Source organism: Mirounga leonina, unplaced genomic scaffold (genome assembly GCF_011800145.1).
Source record: "Mirounga leonina isolate KUSES-001 unplaced genomic scaffold, KU_Mleo_1.0 Mir_115, whole genome shotgun sequence".
Taxonomy (NCBI): domain Eukaryota; kingdom Metazoa; phylum Chordata; class Mammalia; order Carnivora; family Phocidae; genus Mirounga; species Mirounga leonina.
The window spans coordinates 4,046,448-4,056,207 of record NW_023270268.1 but is presented as its reverse complement, the minus strand read 5'-3'; the positions used below and the strand labels follow the sequence as shown (position 1 = coordinate 4,056,207).

Sequence of the window (9,760 nt, the reverse complement as noted above, 5' to 3'; positions counted from 1 at the left end):
CATATATATAAACTGAAATGAAAATAAAAATTAAAACTATACATTTATCTCTATCTATATCCATGTACATATAATTGTTAGAAGATTTATTCTTTTTTACAAATACATCTGTTAATTCAATGTTATTTATTCCTTCTTCATACATATAATGGAATTTTAAATAGTCATACCAATATGTTTTAATTAAATATATTCTATCTGATAAATTCAAGATCTGCTGCTGCTGTCTTAATATATCTGATCTCATTGTTTTGTTTTGTTTTTTTAATCTCTCACCAGAATCTCTATTCATAGTGGCTTGGTTTCTTGTATATTAGATATTTTTATTTATTATTACTATTGTTGCTATTGTGAAGTCACACTTACTGAAACCTCATCTGTAAAACATCTTTGGCTCCTGGGTGTTAAGTTCTAAGTTATGTTTCTCCAGGGTATTTTTATTTCCTTTTCTCTTCACTTAGGGGCATTTAACCAATGTGGAATGACCTTCTGTCTTTGAGAAGGTTTTCATTACACAGATATTTAAATTTGTCTCTATTTTTAGCAACTCTCAAAATAATTGTGTATGTGTGCACATGCATATTTAATTATATTTACTTTATTTATTTATTTTTTTAAGATTTTATTTATTTATTTGAGACAGAGAGAATGAGATACAGAGAGCATGAGAGGGAGGAGGGTCAGAGGGAGAAGCAGACTCCCTGCGGAGCAGGGAGCCCAATGCGGGACTCGATCCCGGGACTCCAGGATCATGACCTGAGCTGAAGGCAGTCGCTTAACCAACTGAGCCACCCAGGCGCCCTTATATTTACTTTATTATATATTACTATACCCTCCATTCAAAATCAAGGATGAGACACAGCTATCCTGTCCATCTCCCCCTATATTATTTTTTCTTCAGTTTACTATGGGTTTTGGCTTTCATAAATGCAGACTTACTATCAAGGTGTTGTATGAATCCCCCGTGCATTGCATGGATCTCTGGCTTTATCTCCAGTTAACACAGAAAGACTGACTTAAATACTTAGCTCTAGGCCATCAGAGATGATCAATGCTCCGAAAAATGTGCCATAGTCAATATTCAGCACTGTTTTAAATTTCCTTTCTTTCTCAATCTCTAGCCTCTATAGATTGTCTTATTTCATACTACATCTTATATTTTATCCAGGACTTTTTATGTACTGTATTTCACAAGGATTGCTCTGGTCACCAAGACCACCATATTGCTAGAACTGAAAATCCAGCTTTGTTACTTTAAAAGTCATAGTTGTCAAAAACAGAATCTAACATGTAATTTAAAAATACAGAAAAAACCCCACCCCACAACAACTTCTATTTCTGAGTTCCACACTTTCCCTTCGCACAAACATAAACTATAGTTTAAATGAGTACTTAATTATACACTGGTAACGTTGCTAGAGAACTTGGCAGACATTCTACTTTTAGAAGCACTCCACACAGATTTATATATCACATTTTACATAATGAAGACTTCTTTCCCACCTCTTACTAAAGCAAAGTAATAATAATGATAATAATAAGCTTCTTAAAAGAAGGATGGGGATATATCAGGAAGGCTTAGTGAGCTGAGACAAGAAACAAGTTAAGGGTGTTGCAAGTTAAAGGGTGGGTGGTAGATACACTTCAGATACAAGGTAAACAGCTTAAGATTTTGTAGCCCCAATTAGATCATATTAGTGTTTAAAGCTTCCCAGATTCTCTGCATTGTTGAAGGAAAGGCATAAAAGCTAAACATATGCCTGAACTGAACAGCATTTCCTCTGGATTACACCCATGTGGGGTTTCATATATGGCTGTGCTCCATTTCTCAATTTCCAAAATAAGGTATAATTTAGAGTGCTGTTTGAGTAATTGTCTGAATACATTTCTTATATTTTCTATTGTTTGAAATTAAATGATCAGAAAAACAGAATTTCATGCTTTCAAGCCTGGTTGCTATTTGGTTTCTGTTTCTGAGAATGCTGAATTGCTAAAGAAAGCATTGAGCCCTTTCATGAGCATATGCTAAACTGATTAATTCTGCCTGCAAGCTTGGACATGTGGCAAGATGTCCCCTTTACAAAACTATCTCCTATGCAAAATATAGGTAACAAGAATATTTCCTTTGCATTGATTATGGCAGAAGTGATTCTATGCCAGTCTAGCCTTTAAGAAGACTGATAGTTTCTGTCTTTTTCTCTTGGAGACCTGAGCCACCTGGAAAATGTTCCATTATTCTGATAGAGAGATAATACAAAGGAACCCTATGATTCCATTGATAGGGAGAGGTTCTAGTTAAGATCAGCCTTGCAGACAACAGCCATATAAGTGAAGCCATCTTGGATGCTCCAGACAAACCCACCTGCCAGTTAAACAGCACTGAATGACTCTGTTAAAACCACATGGAGCAGAAAAATTGCTCATCTGAGCCCTTCCCACATTCCTAAGCCATAAAATTATGTAACTAAATGAAATTGTTATTTGCAAATAATTTAATAGCAACAGATAAATGAAGTGTTTGTTAAGTAGAACTTACCTCCTTTGTCAATAGTTAGAAAATATAATTATTTTGGATATGGAACTTCCCTCCACAATTACATTGTTCAGGAGTGAACTAAAAATTGAACATTTAGAAGCTGTTTTTTGTTGTTGTTGTTTTTTGTTGTTGTTTTGTTTTGACAAAGACATTATGAGAATTTTTACTTCAATAAAGTGATCAGATTTGAGGTGTGCTATATTCAGGCCTCATCTCCTCAGGTAGCTGCTATTAAGTTGAGCTGTATAAGGAAACTGGAAAGCAAGTAAATGAAGACCATCTGAGATCTCTTTCAAAAATAAATTTTGGTGTGGTTACTCATACATAAAACTGACTAGAAGTAAAAAATAAGAAAATTAATAAGGTTTTGAAGAAATTAAGTTGCCAAAGAACATTAACCTCATCTGAAAATCCTGTTATTATTTTGGCAAGTCTTAAAACAGCTCTCAGTAAGAAGTGGGCTACAGAAGGTGCACAGGTTCCAAGGAAGATATATAACCCTACAGCCATGTCTGATATGCCTGGAAAATAAAAAATGTGGAGAGCCACTCAGGGATTTGTTGCTTTTCCTGCAAAAGTTTATAGCTTTTGATCTTTCAGAAGATTCTTTAAATGTCAATTAATTCAAGCTGATTATGTTGAGTCCACTATATTTGTACTGAATTGTTTTTTTAGTTGTCCTACCAATGCCTGAAGGAGAGGAATGAAAATTAATAAGTTTAATTGTAGATTTTTCTATTTCTCCCTTTGATTCTGATAGTTTTTGCTGTTTGCATACTGAGGCTTTAGCATCAGTATATCTTCCTGATAAACTTCCCTTTTTATCATGATAGAATGTTCCACCTTATTTTGGGTAATAAAACTTGTCTTAAAGTATACTTTGCTTAGTATTTTTTCTTCTTGTTATAGTGTGTATGCCATATTTTTTTCTATTCTCTTGTTTTCAAGTTATCATGTAGACAGCATATAGTTCAGTCTTGACTTTTTTTAACTTTTAATTTTAGTTTTTTTTTTTTTAAGCCAGTCTGAAGCTCTCTTCCTTTAATTGGAAAGTTTGGTCCATTTATACTTAATAAGATCACATAAACACTTAAATTTGTGTATCTCATCTTAGTATTGATATCTTTCAGCTCCATCTGTTCTTTGTTTCTCTCTTCCTTCTAGGAAAAGAGCTAGATTTGTTTATTTAAAATTATCCTGATCAGATGAGATTTAACTTTTTACTCCATCATGTCACCAGCATTCTCTCATTTAACACATTTCCTCTAGTTTTATGTCAAAACCATCAATTTATCCATCCTGACATATCTGTCAATGGGATGGAGCTGGGGGAAGACACTGCCACCATTAGTCATCCTCCATCACATTGTTCTGCCCTTGTGTCAATATCCTTTGTCTACATTCATAAAACCAGGTATTAATGCCATATATTGTCAAAGTGAGTGGCTCAATTCATCCAATATAATATCAGGAAATATATCATCAAATGTCATGCTTAATCAAATGCAGCTATATGACTAGAGTCTAGTATTTCAGTTAAAGAAGAAAATGTAGTTAGCCTGACAGTTTATTTCTGAGGCTTTATGCTCTTCTTGTTCAATACATCCCCCAAGGGCCATTTCATCTTTTTCCCATAAGTTCAGCTTTTCCATAAATTAACTCCTGTGTATGCTACTCTCCTGGATAATTCCCTCTCATTTGTACCATGCATATCATTTCCACAGCCTCTACCATCATACAGACCATTGCTCATCTGTATCACCTCACTCACATCTTCACATGCATCTCCTCTCCGCTTTCCGACCTCTACCCCACCAGCATCAGCATCACCTGGAACTAGATAGAAACACAAATTCTCAGGCACCACCCCAGAGTTACTGGCCACTCTGTGGTGCAGTCGGGCAATCGCTGATGATTTGGAAGCACACTCAAATATGAGAACCACTGCTATACACTAAAGGATTCCAAATATTCCCTCCTACCAACACGTTATCTTTAACATCAATTGCCCTTTCCCACTGAAGCTGCTGATTGAACAAGAATCATACTATTCCACAGAAAATTGGGAATATTCTCTTAATCTTTATTTAATTATTACCTATAGTTTTGAAGTAAATCCAGTTTTATCTTTGTTTTTTATTATTATTAACATTTTTTTCAAACAGTAGCCAAAATTAGCGAAAATGAATTAATTAACATCCAAGTGTGCCCTGACACCAAAATTGACAAGAGGTGATCTAGTTTAGCAGTCTGTACACTATGATCCATAGGCCAAATCTAGCCCATGCCTTGTTTCTGTGAATAAAATTTTACTGCAACACAGTCAAGCTTATTCTTTTTTTTTTTTTTTTTTGTATTATTTAATGGCTGCTTTTGATTTATAGTAGCAGATTTGAGCAGTTGTAACAGAGACCATACGCCCTACAATGCCTAAAATATCTGGCCTTTTACATAAAAAGTTTATGACCCCTAATTGACATTGTAACCAGGTATTCATTCAACACATATTTATTAAACATATGCTGTTAATCAGGCACTGTGTCAGGCCCTGAGGATCTAGAAGTGAACCAAGGACACAGACCTCTGCAATTATAGAACATATATCATAATGAGGGAGGGTGGCTGAAAATAAACAGCACACCAATAAATAATTAATAAGATAATTCCAGAAAATCATTTGTGCTGTGAATAAAAAGTGGAGGCAACAATAGAAAGTGACTGTCCAGGAAGCAGCACCATTGGGTTAGGTGTCAGGAGGCCTCTCCAAGGAGATGGCATTAAGCTAAAACCTCAATGAAATGATGAAATGAAAAAAAGAAACAAGATGTGCATAGTTCATGGGAAGGAAATGACCTCGATTTGTCTTAAAAACATAAAGAAGGCCAGCATGGCTAGAGCAAAGTAAGTATTGGGAAGATATGGGGCCCTGGCTAAATGTTTGCAAGACTCCTGATCAATGACAAATTGTATTCTTTCATTTCCACTGTGTCTCATAGAAGGAAATGATATTGATTAAAGATTGCTTACTATTCTTTTTTGTGTTAGTGATTTATGTTGGTTGTGCTGCAAGCATAAATGATCTTTACATCAATGGTGAGAAAATTAGGAACTTCTGATTAAAAATTTTAAAAAAGAGCAAGATTAATATCCTCTTTAGATGCAAGGTTGAAATATTACTCTTTTTCATCTCTACCTTGATCAGGCTGTTTAACGTGGCATCATTAAGTCAGACCTTTAAATTTTCTACTTCCCTAAACCTAGGGACATGAAAAAGTACAAAACAAAGCAAAACAAAACTCAAAGACTATCAGTAATCAATCAATGGAAAGAGGTAATAACTTGCACATAAAAAGAAATAAGTTTAGGAATATATGCAAATCTTCTTTTATATTTTTTATGGAAAAAATTGTTGAGTGTAGGTGCATAGAGAGGGATGGTGGTTTGTTGGGAAGAGGAAAATGTGTTAATGAAACACTAAAATTTCAAATTAAGAATCAACAACTTAGGCGCTTGCTTTGGCAGCACATATACTAAAATTAGAAAGATACAGAGATTAACATGCTCTGGTGCAAAGACAACATGCAAACACATGAAATGTTCCATATTTTTAAAAATGGGCAAAGGAGATGTATAGAGATTTCTCCAAAAATGATATACAAATGGCCAACAAGCCTGTGAAGATACTTAACATTAGTAATTATTAGGTAATTGCAAATCAAAACTATAATGAGCAGGCACCTCATGCCTCCTGTGTACTGTCAGTAGGAATGAAAAAAGGTGCAACCTCTTTTCTGGAAAATAACATGGAGTTTTCTCAAAAAAATTAAAATAGATCTACTAAATGATCCAGCAATTCTACTTCTATATCCAAAAACCTGAAAGGAGGATCTAGAAGAGATATTTATACAACCAAGTTCAGAGCAGTGACAATAGCCATGAGGTTGAAACAATCCAAGGATCATCAATGGATAAATGGATACACAAAATGTGGTTTATACATACAGTAGAATATTATTTAGCTCTAAAAGAAAGGGAGGAAACTTTGATACATGCTTCAATGTGGGATGAACCTAGAGGACATAATGCTAAGTGAAATAAGTCAGTCACAAAAAGATAAATACTGCATGATTTCACTTATATGAGGTATTTGGAGTAGTCAAATTCAGAGACAGAAAGTAGAATGGTGCTTGTCAGGGACTGATGAGAGGGGAGAAGAAGAGCTATTGTCTAATAGATATAAAGTATTGATTTTGCAGAATGAAAGGGTTTATGGGGATGGACTGTGGTGATGGTTACACAATAATGTGAATGTATTTAACTGCACTGAATTATAAATTTATAAATAGTTGAGATGACAATATTATGTTTTGTGTATTTTACCTAAATAAATGTTTTAGAAGGTATCAATAACTTGTAGGAAAAAAAAAAAAAGAAGACATGGTGTCAACAGATTAGAACAGAACTTGGGGTATTATAGATCAGAGTAGGTATTGTTGGCTTGTTAATATCACATGAAAATGTCATGCAGATATAAAAGACTGAAAAAAACTAATTTAAAAATGATTTCACTGACTTTTAAGAAAGGACCAATGTGAAGTAATCATACACAGATTCTTGTTTTCTCCTTTTCATGTATGTTGAGAACCAGAAGCTAGAAATTAGCAAAAGGTGACCACAGCCATTTATGATTTGACTCTGTTTTATGGTTTCAAGTTAAGTTCATATTTACACTTATTTGAAACAACATTATCAGTATCACTTTCAAGATTAACGAACTGAGGGTGAGGCGAGACTAAAGAACTACAAGGGGTAGGCATTTCCAGTCGAGTTGAATAATTGCCTATTCCTGTCAGGGTCTAAAACGTGAGTACTTGGTAATGCAACAACTATGTTTCTTTTCTGTAACTTCTATTAGAACCCAATTTCTCCATGCATCTACATGGACTTTGGAAATGCAGAGAATAAAAGACTCCAATTCATAGGAAGTAGCTATTTATAAACTCACTTAAACCATCTCCTTTCCATATGGCCCACCCAGAGAGTTTATTCCTTACTGTTTTCCTCAGCATTGGCCATAATCAAAGTCTTCAGGATCAATGCTAATAGGAGACATAATAATCAATGCTACAGGAGACAAAGCCCTGCCTTGGGTTATAAGAAGATGTGGATTCATTACCTGGTTCTGCTATATGCCAAGTACATTAGTGTGGGCAAGATTCAATCACTGCCATTAAGTTTCCTCATCTGTAAAATGATTTCATGTACCTCATAATGTTGTTGTAACAGTGAAGGGAAATAACATGTGTGCAAGCACTTTAAACAATGAAATTGCATATAAGTGCAGGCTATAATTGTCATCTAAGTCCCTGTAAATCCAGGAGGAAGGATCTTAACCAAGAGTTGGAGATTGCAAAGAAAACCTTTTACAAATCCTAAAATCAGGGTCTTTCAATGCATTATCTATTGCAGTAAAACATTCAGATTAATGTGAGAATATTCCTTTGATAACTTATTTTGAGAAGAGTAGGGAAATAAGAGCTTTTCTGTCCCAGAATATTTAGTGTTCTAGGTCTTAATTTCTTATCAAGGAAATATATTTTCCTTTTTTATGCATAAGAAATTATAATTTGGAATCATAGAATCTCACAGTGGGGTCTATAAATATTTTATTTGTCTGTAAAAATTAAATCATGAAACCCTTGATTCTGAGAGATTTAGTGTTGTTTAATGCTGGAGGATTAGGGGCCAATCTGGATTCTAATAATTTCTGTAGATGATTTTGATCAAGTTCTTAAATGTTTATAAGCTCCTTTTTATATCTGTTAAAGTGCAGAACAATTTGTTTGGGTTAGTCTGGGTTCTCCACAAACAGTGCCTGAGACATGGATTTGGATACAGTTAATTTGGAAGGTAATCACAGAAAGCAGTGAGCAATGAAATAGTAAGAGAAGAAAAGGTAATGAAAGATGCATCTCTAAGCTAGTTTCCCTGGAGGACAACGAAAACTCAATTGTTCTGGGAATTGTGCAGGAGACTCCATAGAATGCATCTCAAAATGATCCCTCCAAAGGGAGGAAAGCTGAGGTACTTATCCACTGACCCCTGTCCCCCATTGGTTGAGGACTGCTCTGTGTCTGCATGCGGGCTGAGTGGCTCTAAGGCTTCAGAGGAAACCTGGGAGGCAGGAAAGCAGAGAGCCACCAAAGCCGGCATTTGTGGGAGGTGGGTGCTGGCCAAGTGCACTGAATACAAGTGGGCCAATCGCATATGGTAGAGGCACAAAAGAATGTCTTATTGATACTAAGTAAATTGATATGGATGTACTTAGAATGGTGCTCCAAACATTGTAAAAACCATAAATAGCAGCTGATGTTTTTATTAGACTAAGAGATTTGTTTATAGACACTACTAATTGGTAAGGATTTTGCTCTGGCCCCCCAGTGCTTACTCTTTTTTTTTTTTTTTTTTTACTATGCCTTCTCTTCTGTACTCTTACTAAGCATATCTTTCCACGATTTGCATAGATATGTCTCTGTATGAATATGATCACTCTTCTCATTAGCAATTTATACAATTTATTATCTTATCTATGAATTCTTATTTAAATGGTAACTCATTGAAAAACATGATCAAGTGCTTCATTCAATTTTGTGTAATTGTGAGGACCTAGAACAACTTTATGAATAGGAAGATGTTTAATAAATATTATGCTTTTCAACATAGTTATAAGGTGAATGTCTTTCAATTGCCCTTACCACTGAGTTTTACCACTGTTTAAAACCCATGGCCTTATTACTTCAATGAACATTCAAATTCATAGCTCCCATTAGCATTGCAGACAATTTCTGGCCTACTTTCCCTGGATATTAATGGAAGTTCAGATCTTTTAATGAGCTTGGTACAGGAAGAATTTTGGTAGTCACATAAACTCCTGCCCCTCTCTCAGCCTAGGGCTAGAGAGAAAACAGTCACTATGTTGGTCAGGTAACTTCAAAGATACTTAGCTGTCAGAAAAGCTACTATGTACTGCATAAACAACACATGCCCAGTCACCTTTGGTGTATTTCAATGCCAAAGTTAACTTCCTGAACACAACTTTTAGGCGGTCTCCTCTTACCTTACTGATAGATCCTTCTGGTTCACTTTTCTGTTTCCTCTTTATTTCATTGTTTTTTAAATTTTCAGACATCAGGGATCAGCATTTGGAAAGAATCTCTTCATCAA

General features: G+C 34.9%; 1 non-coding gene across 1 annotated transcript; it reads left to right on the top strand.

Annotated features, from left to right (window-relative positions):
- Window positions 1-6,042: 6,042 nt before the first annotated feature.
- On the top strand, window positions 6,043-6,145 carry LOC118007181. Its single transcript, XR_004678310.1, has one exon. It is a non-coding gene; the product is annotated as a U6 spliceosomal RNA (small nuclear RNA).
- The last annotated feature ends 3,615 nt before the right edge of the window (window positions 6,146-9,760 follow it).